Source organism: Oncorhynchus mykiss, chromosome 10, assembly GCF_013265735.2.
Source record: "Oncorhynchus mykiss isolate Arlee chromosome 10, USDA_OmykA_1.1, whole genome shotgun sequence".
Classification (NCBI taxonomy): domain Eukaryota; kingdom Metazoa; phylum Chordata; class Actinopteri; order Salmoniformes; family Salmonidae; genus Oncorhynchus; species Oncorhynchus mykiss.
In genome coordinates, this window is record NC_048574.1 from 65,487,103 (window position 1) to 65,511,412 (window position 24,310).

At 42.3% G+C, this 24,310-nt stretch overlaps 1 long non-coding RNA gene across 1 annotated transcript; it reads left to right on the forward strand.

Annotated features, from left to right (window-relative positions):
* The first annotated feature begins 932 nt into the window (after window positions 1-932).
* On the forward strand, window positions 933-7,800 carry LOC118936932. The gene is made up of 3 exons (XR_005034360.1): window positions 933-1,079; window positions 5,700-5,793; window positions 6,401-7,800. It is a non-coding gene; the product is annotated as an uncharacterized LOC118936932 (long non-coding RNA).
* The last annotated feature ends 16,510 nt before the right edge of the window (window positions 7,801-24,310 follow it).

Sequence of the window (24,310 nt, forward strand, 5' to 3'; positions counted from 1 at the left end):
CTGAACAATCTCTCTCTCTCTCTCTCTTATAGGCAATCTCTGACCTATATTTTATGCATAGGGAGTCTTGCTCACACTCTTCACTCTCTCACTCACTTCACTCTCTTTCACTCAGACAAACACACACCAGCTCTCTCTCTCTCTCTCTGGAGCTCCTCTCTCTCTCTCCAGTGGGACCATACTGTTGGCTGATAATCCCATTTCTCCTGGCTGACAAAAGCCCTTTTGTCTCTCACACTAACGCTCACATGTGCTCAGCCACTTCTCCCTACTTTCTTCCTCACTCACATTGTACTGCTCTGAATTTTGCAAGCTGTTCAGGGAGGGTAGGTGCCACAGAAATGTATCACACTGTTAAAGAGCTTGGCTGAGAAGACAGAAAGAGCAGCTCACCAACTCCGACCTGTCCCCAAAATGGCTTATTGTTGATGCCTTGGCTGGCTTCCCTCCCCATCCACCCGCTGAGACTTTGGGAATAATACTCCCTGTCTATTTGACATTCATCTATAATACATGTTCCATGCCTGTGATCTTGGAAGAGAAGAGAGCTTCTGGTGGTTTAGTGTTGTGTGAGAGCAGAAATGGAGTAAGGGCACTACGACTCTTAATTAATCAAACTCTTAGATGTAAAGTCCCCTGTTTAAGGGACCTGCGTGGTTCTGGTACCGGTTCCCACCAATATTTCTGCTCATGGATCGATCTCTGAGCCTGTGTGACATAGGATGTGAAATCTGAAACCACTTGAAGATGGGATGTCCCTCCTACCATTTCATTCGCTCATCTGACTGTCCATCAACTCCTGGCTGAACCCTATGTCACAGTGAACCCTGACAAAGCACATGTCTGGAATCCTTACATCGTAGCGCAGCAGGGGGGGGGGGGGGGGTTTAAACAAAAAAACACATTATGTTTGTCATAGATGGACATTATTAATATGAATTGAAAGGTGAATTCCTAATGAGTTCAGGAAGCCAAGCCAGAGCTCTCTGAGACGGTCACAGCGATGGGGGTAGATGTTTTGAACAAGAGAGACCTTTCGGAAATAATAAATATACAAATATGTATTTTACACTTATGAGGTTGGTGAAATCTTATAGTTAGTCGAGTTATAATTTGATTATACTATATTTAGCGTATAAGTCATTTCAAGCCTTCATACAGTGTTGTTGAATAGGAAAATATTTATATTTTTATCATATTTATACTGTGTACTTAAGCTTGTGTCCTCAGAAGTGCCTACATTTTAAACTATTTTTTACCATAAAGGTGAGATTTGAACCTTTCTTGGAGTATGCAGCATTACTAGTTATTGTTAAATAATGACTTTCGTTGTTACGTAGATTACATTTTCATTTACATTTAGTTACATTTAACTGATTTTAATGCAGCTGGTAACAGTAGAATGGCTAATTGATTGATTGCCCCGTTTCAGGCAGGGTTCTCCACTAATGAATACAGTGATGTGTGTGTGTGTGTGTGTGTGTGTGTGTGTGTGTGTGTGTGTGTGTGTGTGTGTGTGTGTGTGTGTGTGTGTGTGTGGGGTGTGTTTCCCACAGTATACGCTTCTAGCATCTGTCAAGTGTGTTGTATTCTATCATCATGTCATGTCACGGCATTATGATTCATGAATTAACAAATGAAATCCGTGCAACTTGTTTTAATCAGTAGACCATTACCATTTCATTGAAAAGGGGTTCATCAGCCCTGTGTCGGTTTGACACTCAATGTGCTGTAATGATAAGAAAGCATATAGATGATGGCTCAGTTCCGACAATCTCAACGGGCTTCATCTGCGTCACTCTCTGTGATCTCTGATCGGTGTCAATCAAATGAAATGTATTTATTAAGCCCTTTTTACATCAGCAGATGTCACACAGTGCTTATACAGAAACCCAGTCTAAAACCCCAAACAGCAAGCAATGCAGATCTGGAACACATGTAACCCAGGGAGTAAAGGAGACACAGAAAATTTGTTCAGTACTTGAACGTACATCGCGGTCCTTGACCTCCAGCCCCTTCCTCTTGAGTGTTGGGCTGAGCTGTCAATCAAGACGGGCTGTTTCACAAGGCCTATATAACATGATATGCCCTCCCCTTCGGTCTGCCCCTCCTCCAGTGTTGACAAGACCCAGAGCACATTCACACCCCATACATATTTACACCCACCCACCCACACCAGCATGTCTGTTGAGTAACTTCAGAAGGGCTTGGCTTCTATCATTTAAGGACAAAGTTGGCATGGCATGTTGTGAACATTGAAAGAGCAGCCGTGACAGCTAATGTCACAGTTGGAGCGTGACCAATGTACTGTATGTGAAATGATAATGTGCTATGATTATTTGGATCTTGTGTGAATGTGGCTGAAATGTGATGTGCTGTTGTGTGCTATTCTTGCTTTGACCATGTGTTGCAGCTATGAAACTACTTAAACATGTACTATACCTCTCACTCACATAGAATGAAAGAGTGTTTCTATCTCTCTCTCTTTCTCCTGTCTTTCTTCTCTCTCTCTCGATCTCTCCTGTCTATCTTTTTTCTCTCTTTCTCTCTCTCGCTCTCTTCTGTCTTTCTCTCTCTCTCTCTTTCTCCTGTCTTCTCTCTCTCTCTCTCTCTCTCGCTCTCTCTCGCTCTCTCTTCTCTTCTGTCTTTCTTCTCTCTTTTCTCTGGTTAGAATAGTGATTGTGCTTCTGCCTTGTTAGCTCATATTTCCAGGTCAGGTGTGCTCAATTATTTTAAAAGCCTTTTGGAGAAGGATGATAATTTGCCTCACTATTCCTGTCAGTATCATTAACACTTCAATGTGGGGAGTACATGAAAACACTTTAGGGGAAATAAAAGGAATCAACACATTACGCTCAACATAATTAAGCATCATCATGCCAATGCTATAATTAAAACAGTGTTTGTTGGGCTTTGAAGTTTTTTAAAGAACCACTAGGTAATTTTGTATTCAGCTCAACTGCTTTAAAGGAAAATACCACAAAAAACGATCTTTTTGAATTTGCTTCATTAGTCCACTGTTGATACGGTCCCAAAATGTTTTGCATGTCAGCAGTGAAGTTTTCAAGAATAGAACTTTCAAAATACAGAAAGTGTCACAGTGTGATGTGTTTTGTATCAACAGTGGACAAATTCAGGTAGGTCCCTCCCCGTTTTGTACCGTTTGCTTCTGTTTAAAACTTATTGTCGCTTGAATCCCGCTAACGGGATCGATATGACAACAGCCAGTGAAAGTGCAGGGCGCCAAATTCAAAACAACAGAAATCTCATAATTAAAGTCCTTAATGCAACCGCTGTGTCAGATTTCAATTAAGCTTTACCGAAAAAGCCCACCATGCAATAATCTGAGTACAGCGCTCAGACAACAAATCAAGCCATACAGATATCTGCCATGTTGTGGAGTCAACAGAAGTCAGAAATGACATTATAAACATTCACTTACCTTTGATGATCTTCATCAGAATGCACTCCCAGGAATCCCAGTTCCACAATAAATGTTTGATTTGTTCGCTAAAGTCCATCATTTATGTCCAAATACCTCCTTTTTGTTTGCGCATTTAGCCCAGTAATCCAAATTCATGACCCGCAGGCCAGAAGTAAAAAGTTCCGTTGAAGTCTGTAGAAACATGTCAAACGAAGTATTTTTTAACATAAATCTTCAATGATATTCCAACTGGAGAATTCCTTTGTCTTCAGAAATGCAATGGAACGCAAGCTAACTCTCACGTGAACGCGCGTGACCAGCTCATGCCACTCTGCCAGACCACTGACTCATTCAGCTCCCATTCCCCCCTCCTTCACAGTAGAAGCATCAAACAAGGTTCTAAAGACTGTTGACATCTAGTGGAAGCCGTAGGAAGTGGAATTTGGCCCCATAGACACTGTATATTCGATAGGCAAAGAGTTGAAAAACTACAAACCTCAGATTTCCCACTTCCCGGTTGGATTTTTTTCTCAGGTTTTTGCCTGCCATATGAGTTATGTTATACTCGCAGACATCATTCAAACAGTTGTAGAAACGTCAGAGTGTTTTCTATCCAAATCTACTAATAATATGCATATATTAGCAACTGGGCCTGAGTAGCAGGCAGTTTACTCTGGGCACCTTTTTCATCCAAGCTACTCAATACTGCCCCCAGCCATAAGAAGTTTTAAGAAACAGAATGGGCGGAATGAATACACCCCATTTTGAATGCATTTGCATGTTTTTATATTTTAGTAATTTAGCAGACATTGTTATCCAGAGCAACTTACAGTAAGTAGTGAGTGCATACATCTTCCTACTGGTCCCTCATGGGAATAGAACCCACAATTCTGGCATTGCAAGTGCCATGCTCTACCAAATGAGCCACCTAAGAGTTGAACACAATCTCACATTCAATTTGTGCATGTACAGTGGTTCTTCCTTTAAAAGTTGTGTCATACTGCAGCACAGCTTGCGAGCTGCCACAGAATTCTATGGCATGTTATTTAAGTGTCAGCCATTGTTGCCATTAATGCCAGTTAGTGCTAGTTTCAGTTCATTTCACTCAATTTATGTAAAACATTTCAAAAAGTAAGGAACTTTGTAAGTCTGTTGGCCCTGCATTAAAGACCGAAATTGGTTAAAGAAAATTGTGATAAATAAAAATATATACCAGTTTCATGGACCAAAACATTGACAGTTGTGCAAAAATACATTGCAAAATAGTTGGGAAGAGATTTTTGATGTATCGATTCCATGGCACATGGTTTATGAATTAACATTTTTCCAATTTTCCGTTTATTATAACCTACTGCAGGCCTAAACCCTGGGTTTAACCTTCTGAATGAATTACTCGACTGAAGATAGAAGCCGCCTCTTAATGAGTTCCGGGTGCCGATCTGTTATCCAACGATTATTATTATTACTGAATGACAGAGCATGGGGACTGGTCTTGTTGTATAATTTTTTTTCGTTTTTATTGGAATAGAAACACCATTATATTAATACAGTTAATTAAGCTTAATTTCTTAAAATCAATCCCATATACTATGTTCTTACAAAAAAAGGTTTTAAATTATCTACTGCAGCCAACATTAAAAACAGTCAAAAGCTTCTCAAAAATGCCCTCTGGTGGTCAAACTAGCACTAACTAGCAGCAATGGCTGACACTTAAATAATGTGCCTGAGAATTTTGCGGTAGCCGGCAAGCTGTGCTGCAGTATGACGCAACTTTTTACGAAGCAACTTTTTAAAAGAGAACCACTGTAGGCTTTAATCAAACAACCCAATTCCGTCCACCTGTGTTAGTGAGCTAATCAGTGGTGATGGCCACTACACAATCAACAGGTAACAATTGAAATAGAAAATGAAACCGCAAATTGCTTTTTACATTCAACAATCCTTTATACGTTAAATTTGAAAATATGTAGGTCTGTTGTTTTTTAAACATTGTTGATGTGTTGGTGAAGCCACTCGTCTGCAAAAGCTAAACCAAAGAACAAGTCGCACGGAGGTCATCATGGAGATATGCAAATGAAACAATTCTCAGGCATCTATCTCCTCTCTCTCCTCTCCTCAGTGATCAGATGGTGGAACTCTTCCTGAGTGATTACTGAGTGCTGAGCCATTCCTAAATTAGAATCTCTAATGCAGTTGGTTTTTGCTGGCCCTCCTGAACCTGAGCAGAGGGATGGAATGACCAATAACTCTAATGCAGTCCCTGTCTGTTCCCTAGAGCCTTCCCTTCTTCTGCATCCCTTCTCCCCCCCCACATCTGCTGAGTCCATGGATGGAAGGATGAGCCTGTTCTGAAGATTCTTCTTGGAAAGGTAAGAGTTAGGACATACTCCTATGAAAGCTACACTGGCCCCGCCATGTGTTTGTAATGTGTGTATATCAAGAATGAAAATGACCATTGGACAGATTCCCCGACCCCAGACTATAACTTTGAGTAAGGCTAAGCTATACTGTATTGGGTGATGGATTGATTTGACTCCTATACCATATTCCACATAGTTAACACCAACATAACGTATTTACCCTTCATTTGAATTTGTCCACATTGTATTCATATCTAATTGGTGTCCATATTATATTGAAACCACATTTTGATTTCCAGGTAAAGTAGTACATTTTCTGATTCACTGGAACCCCAGTGTTGACACTGAATTACATTTGAATGGATTCCGTATTCAAAACTGTGGCTATATTTGAACTAGGTGGATATAGGCCTATTGCGTGTCCATTGGGGCCCGGAATGTCATTCAGATTGATCAATTGTCAACACAACTGCTTTTTCATTCTCCTACGAAATAGCTGTTCAATAAAACCCCCCTCTTAGTCAACTCCACATTCACGTCTGACTCTATCCTATCTATTAGAAGTCTGTCGAGTCCAACCCCCTTATCCAGTGTTATTTCATATGCTTCATTTCAGAGTCACACTCCCACAGACATGGCCATCGAGAAAGAAGCAAGCTGCACTCATCTTGAAAAGCTCCAGAAAATTGGATTCGTTTTTGAGATGAGCAAGCCGGACAGGAGAGAGGAGAGGAGTAAAAAGCACAGCAGCGATCACTGAATTTATTCAGTCTTACACAGTATCACAGGTCTAAATGTAAAACACACTGCTTTCATCCACACAGTGATATTTCTCTTGATTTCTCCCGTAGCAATAGAATCTAATGATTCTATTTCTATGATGTCTCCTGTGGAGTATTGTGTCGCGACGAAGCAGAAATGACTCTGCCTCGACAATATAGGAGCACGTTCGTTAACTCACTCACTTCGCTGAGGGCACTTCTGACTTCCCACTTCACATGCCTCTCTCACGCCGTCACACACGGGATTGAAGGTTCAAACAGCCTATAAAGAGCATGTCACTGTCAATAGCAGAATGCTTCCGATGAGAAAGGTCAGGAAGCCCAGGAGCAAGGTCATCCTGTTTCGCTTTTCACATCTGGTGCAACAGATTAACAGAACGAAGGGATGATCAGATGTATGCCTGAGCAGGAATCCCTGAACCCCATCTCTCAGCAGTCCTGATTGGCATGCATTCCATTCTCGGGATGGAGGGATGGAGAGACGGTGTGATGGGATGGTCTGGGTTTTGTTGTGCTTTGAGGTCCCTTCTTTTGTTTCTGGTCAGATGTTGTTGATTTCTCTTGAGCCTGTCACGGTCATAGGCTTATAGGTTACCTGTGAAACGTTGAATAAACTGCTCTATGGTATTTATATTGGTTACCAATGGTTACCATCTAATGGTTACCATTATTCTAGGTCCTATATTCTGATTACTTGTATTACTTCCTCAACTAGAGTAGCTTCAGGATATCCCAACATTGTGTTGGTTATATAAGCAAGCAGCCCTTGGTGAATTTCCCTGGCTTTCTTGCTCGTCCGACCTTGCTGTGTAGGGTCAGAGCTGAATGAAGTATTGAGGTATTGATTGTTTTTAGGTATCTTGTTGAAGGACTGTGACTTTCCCTCTAGTTTCCTGAACCATGGCTCTGTATCTGGACCAGAGGTCATTGACCCGTGTCTGGCCATTGACAAATATGTGGGTTGTGTGTTCTTCCTTGCATCAATTAGGTATTTATATTCCCCAGAAAAAGGTGCTAACATAGTTTTTTATAGACTTTGATACAGTTTAAATAAATGTACTTAGCAAATTCTATACATTCTGACCTCTGTTATATCAGAAAGGGTTTTCTTTCATTGCGATGAATGATCCAGGCAGAGCAAACAGCAGTAAAATAATTCGTTTGGCCAAGAAATCCTTTTTGATCCTTGTTATAAATGTATTTTCAAAAGTCTATCAATATGTTGTGTCATAGTGACTGGTTGAGTGGCTGTGCGCACGCACGCACGCACGCACACACGCACGCACGCACGCACGCACGCACACACACACACACACACACACACACACACACACACCACTTTGTTCGAGGGAAGGAAATAACCTAATCCACTTGATGCAGCAGGCAGGCATGTGTTTGATGTGTTGGGAGAAAGAAATATGTTAACCAACTGTCACACCCTGGTTGAAGTATTTTGTGTTTATCTTTATTTATTTGGTCAGGCCAGGGTGTGGCATGGGTTTTTGTATGTGGTGTGTATGTATGGGGATTGTAGCTAGTGGGGTGTTCTAGCTAAGTCTATGGCTGTCTGAAGTGGTTCTCAATCAGAGGCAGGTGTTTATCGTAGTCTCTGATTGGGAACCATATTTAGGCAGCCATATTCTTTGAGTTTGTGGTGGGTGATTGTCCTTGTTGTCCTTAGTGTCCTGATGTCATTGTTCTGTGTTAGGATACACAAGTATAGGCTGTTTCGGTTTTCGTTAAGTTTATTGTTTTGGTAGTGTTTGTGTTTAGTGTGTTTCTTCATTAAACATGGATTGCAATAGACACGCCGCATTTTGGTCCGACTCTCCTTCTCATACGGAAAATCGTGACACCAACTATGATGTACCCACTCCAAGTACATAAAAGAGTAGGGAAAACACCTCATGATGAGCAGAAAAGGGATGTACTGTATGAATCCCCTTGCAAACAGGCACAGTATGTGTTAAAACAGCCAACAGCCATCTTCATGTTGCCTTTTGATTAGTAAGCACTTGGCAAGAACTGCATGCTGTGTGCATTCATAGGATATTCATAATTATATATCTTTCATACCTGTAGCTAAATAACAGCCCGTCCACACCTGACTTTCATTATTATGATTATTGCTGGTCTCCATGGGGATCAGTTGTCACCCACGGAAAAAGCAATAAACATACCACCCGCGCCCAGTGTCTGATTAAACAACAATATGCCTAAGACTAACCTGAGGCTATTTCATCCCCCTTTACTGACACACTACTGCAACGAGAGCCATTGTAGATATGCACAGTGTTAATTTTACACTGCTTGATAACATCTCCCTGTTGTAAACCACCATAAACTGTAGCCCCCCCCCCCCCCCCCCCAAACCGTTGGCCCGTGAAGAAGTTATGATGGAAGATCCCGTTTATTTCCACATTTTGTTTTTATTAATTGCTTCTGAATAATTGTTTTGAAAGTTATCCAACTCTACCAAACAAATTAAACTGCCACAAAATCACACGCCTCGACACATCAATTATTTATAGGTATTCATCTTTTTGTAAATCCAATAAGCAATCTCATAAAGGCGTTAAGGGATACAGACGCAACAATAAAATGGATCCATGTATTATTTATCTAGACAAAGCTGAATCACCTTCGTGTTCTTCTACGCTAGTTCTAAACTTTGAATCATTCATTTAGCAAAGACCTTTCTGGAGTGACGTTCTTGCTGCACATCAACAGATAAACACGTCTTTATGACTCATTCAACTTTGTTTGATAAAATAATCAATCACTTTTCTTTGACCATAGATATGATTTAGAAGATTGATTAGGAAGCCGGAGGACAAGGGATGGAACTTTGATTTGAGACGTGGGGGGGCACAACTTCTCGTGGGCCCTCCTTTCAGAATGTGTGGAGGGGGAGTAAATGTCCCCCATCCTTCGTGGAAGTTACCCCCATACAGGAGGAGAGGAACACGTGACGCAGCTGTTAATCTCACATACTGTTTTTCCATTTGATAGACTGTGGTTTAGTTTTAATTGACTGAATACAGATTAGAAAATTCCCCTTTCCAGATTTCATAACGTGTGTGTGTGTGTGTGTTTTTAATGCGGTGCAGAATGCAATCGCCCTTAAAGGCCCAATGCAGCCATCTTTATATCAATCACAAATCATTAAGTGCCTTACTGTAATAGTTTTCCAATAAAAAAAATTAGCTTTTTAGCCAAAAACTAATAAAAAAAATAAAAATGTTGCTAGGACAGTCTGGGCATGGTGCGGAGTGGGGAGGGGACAACTTAAAACTAGCACTTATTGGCAGAGAGGTCTGGAACTCTCTTTGTTATTGGTCTATTAATAACGAGTTTGCTGCCTGGTAATGTCACCAGGCAAACCAAAACTATCAGGAAATAACACTGATCCAATTCATTCAAACTTTTACAGAGTTAGTTTCATCAGCAGTTGTGCAAGATGACACCAAAACACAGGCAAAACTTAACTTTTCGCTGAGCCTTAAACACACTTTTGAAAAAGTGAGTGCATTCTATGCGGGAGCGGCATTTACATGGGAGGGGTGTTGCATATTTTATGCGTGATTCATTAGAGATGTGGAACAACATGAATGATGAATATCAAGACCTTTAAATTATACTTCAGGACACGGCAACAAATGATGTAACAGGCCGTCACTAGTTTGTTACACATGAGGAATATCGTTTTGCAACAACAACAACAAGTTAAACATTTTGTAACTCCCGGCCTTGGTAACGTTTGCTTATAATTTTGTCAGTATAGTAAAGTAATGGCTGGCTTGAGTGTTGAATGCAGCTTAAGAGAAGCCAAGTATGCTTGGCTTCCTGCTTGGCTTCCTCAGGAAAACTTTAAGTCAAGGAGACTTTTGAGAAGGGGGTAGGGGGGGAACCATTATGCTTAGACCACAGCTTTAGTCGTTGCTCCAGGTCATCCGGTTTGAACTGATGGGATGTTCTGACTCTCCTAGCTCCCCTCCCGTTCCCTCCACGCCCCAGCGGTGGTAATCCTGACACACTAGGGTGCACTGATCCCACTCTGACTCCAGATTTGAACCATGATGCGCCCATCCGCCACCTCTCATCTAGGGATGGGTATAGTTAAGATTTTAACGGTATTACTACTCTTAGCGATACTGCTTATTGATCCGGTACTTTAACGGTACTCTTATCGGTTCTTTTTGTTATTTCTTACAACAACAAAAAACGAAACAAAACAGAATTAACATTGCTTTATTTTCTGAAATGTAAAATAAATTTAAAAAACTATTATTTACAACAAAAGAAACAGAAATGTTTTGAACAGATCACTATTATAGACTAATGTTGTGATGATGGAAATGTAAACAAATGAAATAAACTATATTTTCCTGCAAAAGTCAATACAGTGGTATAGAGCAACATAGGTGGGGCATGCAGGTAGACTGCAGAAGACACTACAGTGGTATAGAGCAACATAGGTGGGGCATGCAGGTAGACTGCAGAAGACACTACAGTGGTATAGAGCAACATAGGTGGGGCATGCAGGTAGACTGCAGAAGACACTACAGTGGTATAGAGCAACACAGGTGGGGCATGCAGGTAGACTGCAGAAGACACTACAGTGGTATAGAGCAACACAGGTGGGGCATGCAGGTAGACTGCAGAAGACACTACAGTGGTATAGAGCAACACAGGTGGGGCATGCAGGTAGACTGCAGAAGACACTACAGTGGTATAGAGCAACACAGGTGGGGCATGCAGGTAGACTGCAGAAGACAATACAGTGATATAGAGCAACACGGATGGGGCATGCAGGTAGGCTGCAGAAGATAATACAGTGGTATAGAACAACACAGGTGGGGCATGCAGGTAGACTGCAGAAGACACTACAATGGTATAGAGCAACACGGGTGGGGCATGCAGGTAGACTGCAGAAGACTACAGTGGTATAGAGCAACACGGGTGGGGCATGCAGGTAGACTGCAGAAGACACTACAGTGGTATAGAGCAACACGGGTGGGGCATGCAGGTAGACTGCAGAAGACACTACAGTGGTATAGAGCAACACAGGTGGGGCATGCAGGTAGGCTGCAGAAGATAATACAGTGGTATAGAACAACACAGGTGGGGCATGCAGGTAGACTGCAGAAGACAATACAGTGGTATAGAGCAACACGGATGGGGCATGCAGGTAGGCTGCAGAAGATAATACAGTGGTATAGAGCAACATGGGTGGGGCATGCAGGTAGACTGTAAAAGACAATACAGTGGTATAGAGCAACACAGGTGGGGCATGCAGGTAGGCTGCAGAAGACAATACAGTGGTATAGAGCAACACGGGTGGGGCATGCAGGTAGGCTGCAGAAGACAATACAGTGGTATAGAGCAACACGGGTGGGGAATGCAGGTGGGCTGCAAAAGGACCAACAGTTCTTAGCAGTTCTTCTGGAGAAAGATCAACTTATTTACCTTCTCTGGCAGAAGTCAGGACCTCTCCTGGCTTATTGTGTTCTCTGCAGTCGAAAATACCCTCTCACTAGGGGTGGAGGAGGCTTGAGCACAGAGATAGCTTGTTGCAATGTTTGTGAGGAGGGGCAGAGTAGCCCTCTTCTCCCACCACCACATCACAGGATCTTCAGCCATGGGGATGGGAGGCAGGCCTTTGAAGAGCTCCACCTCTAGGTCAACACGGTCGCTGAGGGTGAGGTACGAGGTGTCCTGTTGGATCGTCAACCTCAACTCCCTGTCATCCTCTGAGAACAGCTCCTCCATGGCACTTCTTGTTGTGTACAATGGATGGACCGTCTCCTCCATTTCCTCTCCTTCTCCTTCTCCGCTGGTGCTCTGTGTCTGTCGACTCTGGCTCCTCTGTCAACCCTGGTGTTGCTCCTGTCACATTGGCCTCGACAGTTGCTTTCCTCAGCCTGTCCCAGGTGATGTCACTAACCGGCTTCTCTTTAAATCTGGGGTCCATTGCTGTGGCCTCATGCAGGAAGGCTTGAATGTCCTCATCTTTGATGGTTGCCACAAACATTGTATCTTCATGCTTCACAGTGAAGTTCTCTTCCAGTTTGTGGAGGATGGGTATGATCTGTCCACAGGTGGCATTCTTTTCACATGACACACAGTGTGGATGTATAGAGGATTCTCATGAGCTGGACAAACTCCTCAGCCTTATGGAAGTCCTCTTCCTTCAGACAGTCCAGGTTGTCCTTGGTCATTGCTTTTCGCAGTCGTATATCCAAGGCTGCTGCTTGGATCGCTGGATACTGCTCCATGAATCTCTCTATCATTAGATAGAGTGAGTTCAATCTGGTCTTTACATCAAGGATGAGTGAGTGTTAAATATTGAATTAAATTGTTAAATGTGGCAATTTCAAAATAATACTTTAATAGATTGAACTGGCTTCTTACCAATGAGATGCTGCTTCTCCTTCAAGACTGTTTTGGACATCGAGGATCTCTTGAACCACACAGGTTGCCCATTTATCAATGGAAGTCATTGTGTAGATTTTTTGCGCTGCCAGATTCAATGTGTGCGCAAAGCATCCTATTTTTAGGATGTGTAGCCTCTTGATGACAATATCCACATTGCCAGCATTATCAACAGTCACAGCTACAATCTTGCTCGGCTCGATCTCAAACTCCTCCAGAGTGTCTGAGATCTCCTCTGCCACTACTTCACCAGTTTGCGATTTGTACACTTCCCTGTAGTGGAGGACCTTCTGTTTTACACTGCCCTGGTGTGGAGGACCTTCTGTTTTACACTGCCCTGGTGTGGAAGACCTTCTGTTTTACACTGCCCTGGTGTGAAGGACCTTCTGTTTTACACTGCCCTGGTGTGGAGGACCTTCTGTTTTACACTGCCCTGGTGTGGAGGACCTTCTGTTTTACACTGCCCTGGTGTGGAGGACCATCTGTTTTACACTGCCCTGGTGTGAAGGACCTTCTGTTTTACACTGCCCTGGTGTGGATTACCTTCTGTTTTACACTGTCCTGGTGTGGAAGACCTTCTGTTTTACACTGCCCTGGTGTGGAGGACCTTCTGTTTTACACTGCCCTGGTGTGGAGGACCTTCTGTTTTACACTGCCCTGGTGTGGAGGACCTTCTGTTTTACACTGCCCTGGTGTGGAGGACCTTCTGTTTTACACTGCCCTGGTGTGGAGGACCTATTTTACATTGGCCTGGTGTGGAAGACCTTCTGTTTTACACTGCCCTGGTGTGGAGGACCTATTTTACATTGGCCTGGTGTGGAGGACCTTTTGTTTTACACTGCCCTGGTGTGGAGGAACTTCTGTTTTACACTGCCCTGGTGTGGAGGACCTTCTGTTTTACACTGCCCTGGTGTGGAGGACCTTCTGTTTTACACTGCCCTGGTGTGGAGGACCGTCTGTTTTACACTGCCCTGGTGTGGAGGCTCTTCTGTTTTACACTGTCCTGGTGTGGATTACCTTCTGTTTTACACTGCCCTGGTGTGGAGGACCTTCTGTTTTACACTGCCCTGATGTGGATGACCTTCTGTTTTACACTGCCCTGGTGAGGAGGACCTTCTGTTTTACACTGCCCTGGTGTGAAGAACCTTCTGTTTTACACTGCCCTGGTGTGGAGGACCTTCTGTTTTACACTGCCCTGGTGTGGAGGACCTTCTGTTTTACACTGCCCTGGTGAGGAGGACCTTCTGTTTTACACTGCCCTGGTGTGAAGAACCTTCTGTTTTACACTGCCCTGGTGTGGAGGACCTCCTGTTTTACACTGCCCTGGTGAGGAGGACCTTCTGTTTTACACTGCCCTGGTGTGGAGGACCTTCTGTTTTACACTGCCCTGGTGAGGAGGACCTTCTGTTTTACACTACCCTGGTGTGGAGGACCTTATGTTTTACACTGCCCTAGTGAGGAGGACCTTTTGTTTTACACTGCCCTGGTGTGGAGGACCTTCTGTTTTACACTGTCCTGGTGAGGAGGACCTTCTGTTTTACACTGCCCTGGCTTATGTAGTGCACTGTAACAGTGAGATAGTGGTCCGGACAGAGGCTGGTCCACCCATCTGATGTGATGGCCAGCTTTGGCACGTCCTTCAGCTCAGTGATCACATTGGCCTTTTCTACACCATACCAGGTAGGAATGAATGTGTCACTGAGGTAACTCCTGGAGGGAGGGGTATATTTGCTCCTCTTCCTACAGTAAAAAAAATATTGTTTTCATGTGTTGAATTATCATTATTGAACTGTGGAGTGATGGGACTAACATACAACCCTTTTATACTACTAAATAAAAACTTCTTTTTTTTTTATATCCTGAAAATGAATACAACTCCATATATACTTACAGACTGTTACCTAAAGCCCTTGGACTCCACAAAGGGGTGTAAAGGGGGTGTAGGCCTTTCACTATGACACAGCTAGGTGGCACTCATTCAATCTCTCTTCAGTCATCCTCCCACTAGCTGCCAGCGTGAAGGGGCTTTGGGCTTGTCTTTGGCTTGGACCAGCGATATTAGAGGGAGGAGTGGGTTGGTTCATTGTAGCTGCAACTGGCTACTGGTTACTTTTGATCATGAACCCATGTTCGCATAATTTAGTTAACTCCGTGTGTGGCTCTAGGCTGCTAGCATACATACCTAACGTAGATCAGACGAGAGATGAACTACGAGCTAGGCAGTCGAAAACTGTGCATTTCTCTGCCTGTACATGATGCACTTTCCATAGATGTTTGGACAGATTGCTCGTGTTTCTGCCCTTGCACATGTGGCAATGAGCATTGTCAGCATCGACTCTGGTGAAGTGTAGCCACACCTTTGCATTTTTAGTTATTTCCGCCATGGTCACTAATTAAGAGCAGGGTGCTGTGTGTGCTGTAGAGTGAGAGAGATCTCACTGACAAATGTCTTCATCTTATTGCAAATTAGAAATGGTTGATGAGATTAAATGTGCAAGATAACGTTTATGTAGCAATAACAAAAAGGACATGTATTTTCTTAATTTCTCCAGTGCCGAAAGCAGAACCAATAACGTCGGAGTTATCGATACTACATTCTTTCATTATTTAGCTCCAGGGCACATTTAATACCGGGTTTCGGTACCCATCCCTACCCTCATCCCTTCACTTCCTGGTGTCAGAGAACTGTGGGGAGAGATACAGATTTAATTTACCTATAGTGTTTTGTATGTCTTCCGCCAAGAGCACCAGGCAGTAGGCTACTGTACTGTACCACCCATACAGTGGCTTGCGAAAGTATTCACCCCCCTTGGCATTTTTCCTATTTTGTTGCCGTAACAACCTGGAATTAAAATAGATTTTTGGGGGGTTTGTATCATTCGATTTACACAACATCCCTACCACTTTAAAGATGCAAAATATTTTTTATTGTGAAACAAACAAGAAATAAGACAAAAAAACAGAACTTGAGCGTGCATAACTATTCACCCCCAAAAGTCAATACTTTGTAGAGCCTCCTTTTGCAGCAATTACAGCTGCAAGTCTCTTGGGTTATGTCTCTATAAGCTTGGCACATCTAGCCACTGGGATTTTTGCCCATTCTTTAAGGCAAAACTGCTCCAAAACTGCTCCAGCTCCTTCAAGTTGGGTGGGTTCTTTAAGTCATACCACAGATTATCAATTGGATTGAGATCTGGACTTTAACTAGGCCATTTCAAGACATTTAAATGTTTCCCCTTAAACCACTCGAGTGTTGGTTTATCAGTATGCTTAGGATCATTGTCGTGCTGGAAGGTGAACCTCCGTCCCAGTCTCAAATATCTAGAAAAAGACAAACAGTTTTCCCTCAAGAATTTCCCTGTATTTAGCACCATCCATCATTCCTTCAATTCTGACCAGTTTCCCAGTCCCTGCCGATGAAAAACATCCCCACAGCATTATGCTGCCACCAATATGCTTCACTGTGGGGATGGTGTCCTCAGGGTGATGAGAGGTGTTGAGTTTGCACCAGACATAGCGTTTTCCTTGATGACCAAAAAGCTCAATTTTGCTCGTCGCCAAACCCACTGGCTCCAGGTCATCTACAAGACCCTGCTAGGTAAAGTCCCCCCTTATCTCAGCTCGCTGGTCACCATAGCAGCACCCACCTGTAGCACGCGCTCCAGCAGGTATGTCTATCTGGTCACCTCCAAAACCAATTCTTCCTTTGGCCGCCCAGTTCTCTGCTGCCAATGACTGGAACGAACTACAAAAATCTCTGAAACTGGAAACACATATCTCCCTCACTAGCTTTAAGCACCAGCTGTCAGAGCAGCTCACAGATTACTGCACCTGTACATAGCCCATCTATAATTTAGCCCAAACAACTACCTCTTTCCCTACTGTATTTATTTATTTATTTTGCTCCTTTGCACCCCAGTATTTCTACTTTGCACATTCTTCCACTGCAAATCAACCATTCCAGTGTTTTACTTGCTATATTGTATCTATTTCGCCACCATGGCCTTTTTTGCCTTTACCTCCCTTATCTCACCTCACTTGCTCACATTGTATATAGATTTATTTTTCTACTGTATTATTGACTGTATGTTTGTTTTATTCCATGTGTAACTCTGTGTTGTTGTATGTGTTGAACTGCTTTGCTTTATCTTGGCCAGGTCGCAATTGTAAATGAGAACTTGTTCTCAACTTGCCTACATGGTTAAATAAAGGTGAAATAAAAAAAATGTTATCTACCTCTGCCCTAGTCACCTTGCCACTGACCTTACCTAGTACATTATATGATCTACCTCTGCCCTAGTCACCTAGCCACTGACCTTACCTTGTACATTATATGATCTACCTCTGCCCTAGTCACCTAGCCACTGACCTTACCTAGTACATTATATGATCTACCTCTGCCCTAGTCACCTAGCCACTGACCTTACCTAGTACATTATATTATATACCTCTGCCCTAGTCACCTTGCCACTCACCTCTGACCTCACCTAGTACATTATATTATCTCCCTGTGCCCTAGTCACCTAGCCACTGACCTTACCTAGTACATTATATGATCTACCTCTGCCCTAGTCACCTTGCCACTGACCTCTGACCTCACCTAGTACATTATATTATCTACCTATGCCCTAGTCACCTAGCCACTGACCTCTGACTGCTGGCTTCAGCTACTGCTGCTCATCTGCCTTCCATCATCAGTGTCATGTAAATTATCATAATGGCTAACAGCAGTATGATAGCAATATTATTACACACTGTGAGGCATAAAGCTGTGTGGAATTATTCAAACATACAGCTACAATTAGCACAGTCTGTTATTACTAGCTAATTGGGAATTTATCTGTGGAAAACAGGGGTCAATTGTGTCACATAATTCAAAAGTAAAACCTGTAATTTTGTGGGTGTAAATAAATTAAGTATTTTAATCTCAAATGACCAGCTGCAGCATCAGGAGAATACCAGATGTGAGCAACTCAAGCAAGCTATTCAGGTGAACTCGACCTATAGCTGTATAGCCCTGAAAGTCGTCCTATATGATTGCACTTCACTGAAGCCTCTCCTTTGATTTTTCTAGTGAGATGTCCGATTGATTTAGGCTGACGGAAGATGTTTATGGGTTCATCCCCAACCCCCACTGTACTGTAGATAGACTACCATCTAATGCTGAGAATACAGTAAGGTCTATTTAGTCTTTTGTCTGCATAAGAACATTGACACTACAATCAGTTCAGTCGAAACAAAATATCAAAACATGAATTTGTGAATAGTGTATATTTATTCATTATGGGACTATGAATATTTACTTCTTCTTGAAGTGATTGTAAACGGAACATTTGATAACCATTCTCCCCCCGCTGTCTGTCTGTCTGTCTGTCTGTCTCTGTAAGGGTTTTCTTGTGGTGAAGTAGAGGCGGACCAAAACGCAGTGTGGTTATGATTCATGTTTGTTTAATATAGGAAAACTATACATGAATAAACTACAAAACAACAAACATGGAAAACCAAAACAGCCCTATCTGGTGCAAAACACAGAGACAGGAACAATCACCCACAAACACACAGTGAAACCCAGGCTACCTAAATATGGTTCCCAATCAGAGACAATGACTAACACCTGCCTCTGATTGAGAACCATATCAGGCCAGACATAGAAATAGACAAACAAGACATCCAACATAGAATGCCCACTCAGATCACACCCTGACCAACCAAAACATAGAAACATACAAAGCAAACTATGGTCAGGGTGTGACACTCTCTCTCTCTCTCTCTCTCTCTCTCTCTCTCTCTCTCTCTCTCTCTCTCAATTCAAGGGGCTTAATTGGCATGGGAAACATGTGTTAACATTGCCAAAGCAAGTGAGGTAGATAATATACAAAAGTGAAATAAACAATAAAAATTAACAGTAAACATTACATGTACAGAAGTTTCAAAACAATAAAGACATTACAAATGTCATATATATATATATACAGTGTTGTAACAATGTACAAATGGTTAAAGTACACAAGGGAAAATAAATAAGCATAAATATGGGTTGTATTTACAATGGTGTTTGTTCTTCACTGGTTGCCCTTTTCTTGTGGCAACAGGTCACAAATCTTGCTGCTGTGATGACACACTGTGGAATTTCACCCAGTAGATATGGGAGTTTATCAAAATTGGATTTGTTTTCGAATTCTTTGTGGATCTGTGTAATCTGAGGGAAATATGTCTCTCTAATGTGGTCATACATTGGGCAGGAGGTTAGGAAGTGCAGCTCAGTTTTCACCTCATTTTGTGGGCAGTGAGCACATAGCCTGTCTTCTCTTGAGAGCCATGTCTGCCTACGGCGGCCTTTCTCAATGGCAAGGCTATGCTCACTGAGTCTGTACATAGTCAAAGCTTTCCTTAAGTTTGGGTCAGTCACAGTGGTCAGGTATTCTGCCACTGTGTACTACCTGTTTAGGGCCAAATAGCATTCTAGTTTGCTCTGTTTTTTTGTTAATTCTTTCCAATGTGTCAAGTAATTATCTTTTTGTTTCCTCATGATTTGGTTGGTCTAATTGTGCTGCTGTCCTGGGGCTCTGTGGGGTGTGTTTGTGTTTGTGAACAGAGCCCCAGGACCAGCTTGCTTAGGGGACTCTTCTCCAGGTTCATCTCTCTGTAGGTGATGGCTTTGTTATGGAAGGTTTGGGAATCGCTTCGTTTTAGGTGGTTGTAGAATTTAACGGCTCTTTTCTGGATTTGGATAATTAGTGGATATCGGCCTAATTCTGCTATGTATGCATTATTTGGTGTTCTACGTTGTACACGGGGGATATTTTTTGCAGAATTCTGCATGCAGAGTCTCAATTTGGTGTTTGTCCCATTTTGTGAAGTCTTGGTTGGTGAGCGGACCCCAGATCTCACAACCATAAAGGGCAATGGGCTCTATGACTGATTCAAGTATTTTTCGCCAGATCCTAATTGGTATGTTGAAATTTATGTTCCTTTTGATGGCATAGAATGCCCTTCTTGCCTTGTCTCTCAGGTCGTTCACAGCTTTGTGGAAGTTACCTGTGGCGCTGATGTTTAGGCCAAGGTATGTATAGTTTTTGTGTGCTCTAGGGCAACAGTGTCTAGATGGAATTTGTATTTGTGGTCCTGGCGACTGGACCTTTTTTGGAACACCATTATTTTGGTCTTACTGAGATTTTCTGTCAGGGACCAGGTCTGACAGAATCTGTACAGAAGATCTAGGTGCTGCTGTAGGCCTTCCTTGGTTGGTGACAGAAGCACCAGATCATCAGCAAACAGTAGACATTTGACTTCGGATTCTAGTAGGGTGAGGCCGGGTGCTGCAGACATTTCTTGTGCCCGCGCCAATTCGTTGATATATATGTTGAAGAGGGTGGGGATTAAGCTGCATCCCTGTCTCACCCCACGACCCTGTGTGAAGAAATGTGGGTGTTTTTTGCCAATTTTAACTGCACACTTGTTTGTGTACATAGATTTTATAATGTCGTATGTTTTACCCCCAACACCACTTTCCATCAATTTGTATAGCAGACCCTCATGCCAAAATGAGTCGAAGGCTTTTTTTAAATCAACAAAGCATGAGAAGACTTTGCCTTTGTTTTTGGTTTGTTTGGTTGTCAATTAGGGTGTGCAGGGTGAATACATGGTCTGTTGTACGGTAATTTGGTAAAAAGCCAATTTGACATTTGCTCAGTACATTGTTTTCATTGAGGAAATGTACAAGTCTGCTGTTAATGATAATGCAGAGGATTTTCCCAAGGTTACTGTTGACACATATTCCACAGTAGTTATTGGGGTCAAATTTGTCTCCACTTTTGTGGATTGGGGTGATTAGTCCTTTGGTCCAAATATTGGGGAAGATGCCAGAGCTAAGGATGATGTTGAAGAGTTTTAGTATATCCAATTGGAATTTGTTGTCTGTATATTTGATAATTTCATTAAGGATACCATCAACACCATAGGTCTTTTTGGGTTGGAGGGTTTTTATTTTGTCCTGTAAGTCATTCAAGGTAATTGGAGAATCCAGTGGGTTCTGGTAGTCTCTCTCTCTCTCTCTCTCTCTCTCTCTCTCTCTCTCTCTCTCTCTCTCTCTCTCTCTCTCTCTCTCTCTCTCTCTCTCTCTCTCTCTCTCTCTCTCTCTCTCTCTCTCTCTCTCTCTCTCTCTCTCTCTCTCTCTCTCTCTCTCAATTCAAGGGGCTTTATTGGCATGGGTAACACATGTTTACATTGCCAAAGGAAGTGAAATGGATAAACAAAAGTGAAATAAACAGTAAAAGGTGAACCGTAAACATTACACAAGTTCCAAAATAATAGAGACATTTCAAATGTCGTATCATGTCTATATACAGTATTGTAACAACGTGCAAATAGTTAAAGTACAAAGGCAAAATAAATAAACATAAATATGGGTTCAAATTTCTTGTTAACAAACTATAGTTTTGGCAAGTTAGTTAAGACATCTACTTTTTTCCAACAATTGTTTACAGACAGATTATTTCACTTATAATTCACTGTATCAAAAATACGGATTGCAACTGCACATGGGGAAAAAGATTGTACTTTTTGTACTCTGGTCTGATGAAACAAAAATAGAACTGTTTGGCCATAATGGCCATCATTATGTTTGGAGGAAAAAGGGGGAGGCTTGCGAGCTGAAGAACACCATCCCAACTGTGAAGCACGGGGGTGGCAGCATCATGTTGTGGGGGTGCTTTGCTGCAGGAGGGACTGGTGCACTTCACAAAATAGATGGCATCATGAGGCGGGAAAGTTATGTGGATATATTGAGCAACATCTCAAGACATCAGTCAGGAAGTTAAAGCTTGGTCATAAATGGGTCTTCCAAATGGACAAAGACCCCAAGCATACTTCCAAAGTTGTGGCAAAATGGCTTAAGGACAACAAAGTTAAGGTATTGGAGTGGCCATCACAAAGCTCTGACCTCAGTCCTATAGAAAATTTGTGGACAGAACTAAAAAAGCTGATGTAACTAATAACTGATGTATTTGGCTAAGGTGTATGTAAACATCCGACTTCAACTGTACATGGGGTACTGGTACAGAGTCAATGTGCGGGGACACTGGTGTCGAGGTAATTGAGGTAATATGTACATGTAGGCAGAGTTACTAAAGTGACTATGCATAGATAATAACAGAGAGTAGCAGCAGCGTAGAAGAGGGTGGGGGGGCAATGCAAATAGTCTGGGTAGCCATTTGATTAGGTGTTCATGAGTCTTATGGCTTGGGGGTAGAAGCTGTTTAGAAGCCTCTTGGTCCTAGACTTGGCGAGATAACAGTCTATTACTAGGGTGGCTGGAGTCTTTGACAATTTCTAGGGCCTACCTTGTGTTTACAATGGTGTTTGTTCTTCACTGGTTGCCCTTTTCTTGTGGCAAAAGGTCACAAATCTTGCTGTTGTGATTGCACACTGTGGTATTTCACCCAATAGATGTGGGAGTTTATCAAAATATGATTTGTTGTCGAATTCTTTGTGGGTCTGCGTAATCTGAGGGTCATATATTTGGCAGGAGAGAGAAAGCTTTCCTTAAGTTTGGGTCAGTCCCAGTGGTCAGGTATTCTGCCACTGTGTACTCTCTGTTTGGGGCCAAATAACATTTTAGTTTGCTCTGTTTTTTTTCTCTGTCACTCTCTCTCTCTCTCTCTTTCTATCTCTCTCAATCTCTCGCTCTTTATAGGGCTCTCTCTCCCACACACTCTCTCTCTCTCTTCCCCACTTTCTCTCTCTCTTCCCTCATCTCTTCCCTCATCCCATTTGATAACGTGATGGTTTGTGTCTGTTCGCTTTAGAGCCGAGGCCTTATCAAGACTCCACAAAATTCTTTCTTTCTAAGAAAACTGCGTAGGAGGGAGAACTAACCCGGAAAATAGCATCTCTGATCCTCAAGAGCAGCCATTTAATCGTCCTCTAGCGACAGACTATTCAACTCAATTCTGAAGGAAGATATTTATTTTAAGGATTTTTGAGACTACTTCTATTCATATACATTATGTACATATGGCCTCTCCATCACATACAGCTACATTCTAAACCCCCATGCCCATTAACATCCCTGGTACCTGATACGTTACCATGTTCTCCACAATGAACAACATAAACAATTCTAGGTTGATTGTTTGTGTCGTAATCCCACATCGCACGCTAAGTGGTGAAGGAAGCATGTTGTGTTTGCATATTACGTCCTCGCCACGGGCATTTCTGACAACTCATTCTGGTCTCGTTGTCATTCCAGTCGGTCTGACAGATCCAGATGCCGATCTTGTCAGATCTGGAGCGCTTCGAGGGGGATTAGAGAGGCCGCACATGTGCACGATTCAATTGGAAAGCCCTCACTATACAGGCTCTTTGGCTCTGTCTCCCATCTCATTGAATTGGGGCATTCCCAACTCAGACGACTCAAAGTAGCTGTGTGCATGACATTATGGGAGAGAGGGATACTATGGTGTGTGTGTGTGTGTTTGGGGGTCGCAGTTGTGTGGGTGGGTAAGAGTGATATTGTGAAGGTTTTTTTCTGAAAGTGTTTTTTTTTGGTCCATTTTTGATTGTATAATTTATTTCAGGGATGGGCAACTTTGATGGGGGTGGGGTAGTATTGCTGCAGATTTCTCCATGAGGCGTAGAGAAAATTGTGCCGTTTTAAAGCAAGTTTGCTGCAATACTACACATTTTTCCATGGGGCGGAGAAAAGATTTTGAAATGTTGTAACTCATTTCATGAAATTCTAAACATTTGAATATGGGGCAGAGAGACAAATGTGCAGTTTTACAGCTCATTTCCTGCAATTCTACACATTTTGCCATAGAGTGGAGGCAACTGTTTGCAGTTTTTAACATGATAACTGATGATCAATGGGCCCCACCCGGTCGGTAATTCGACCATTGCTTACTATGAGTTTAGATAGCTGGCTGGTAGACTCATTTACCCATCTATAAATGTTTAGCTGACATTAGTTAATTGAGATACTGTTGATGCATAACCAAATTTTGAAATTGCAAAATTGCACATTTGTGTATTCTGTTATTTTAACTCTCAACAGTAAGTTGAATTTCTATATTTTTTTATGTGAAATTGGTCTGTGGGCCAGTTGCCCGTCCCTGATCTATATGATCTTACTGACTACAGTGTTCTGATTACAACAAAATAAACTGTGATCAGTTACGTTAACAGCCAAAATATTGTAATTTGATGATCGATTCTTTTGAATAAGATAGATAATTACTTCTTAGAAGTGTGATTAAAATCATGACAGCTTTCTGTTTTCTCAATGACATTTAATTCAGCATTGGAAATGT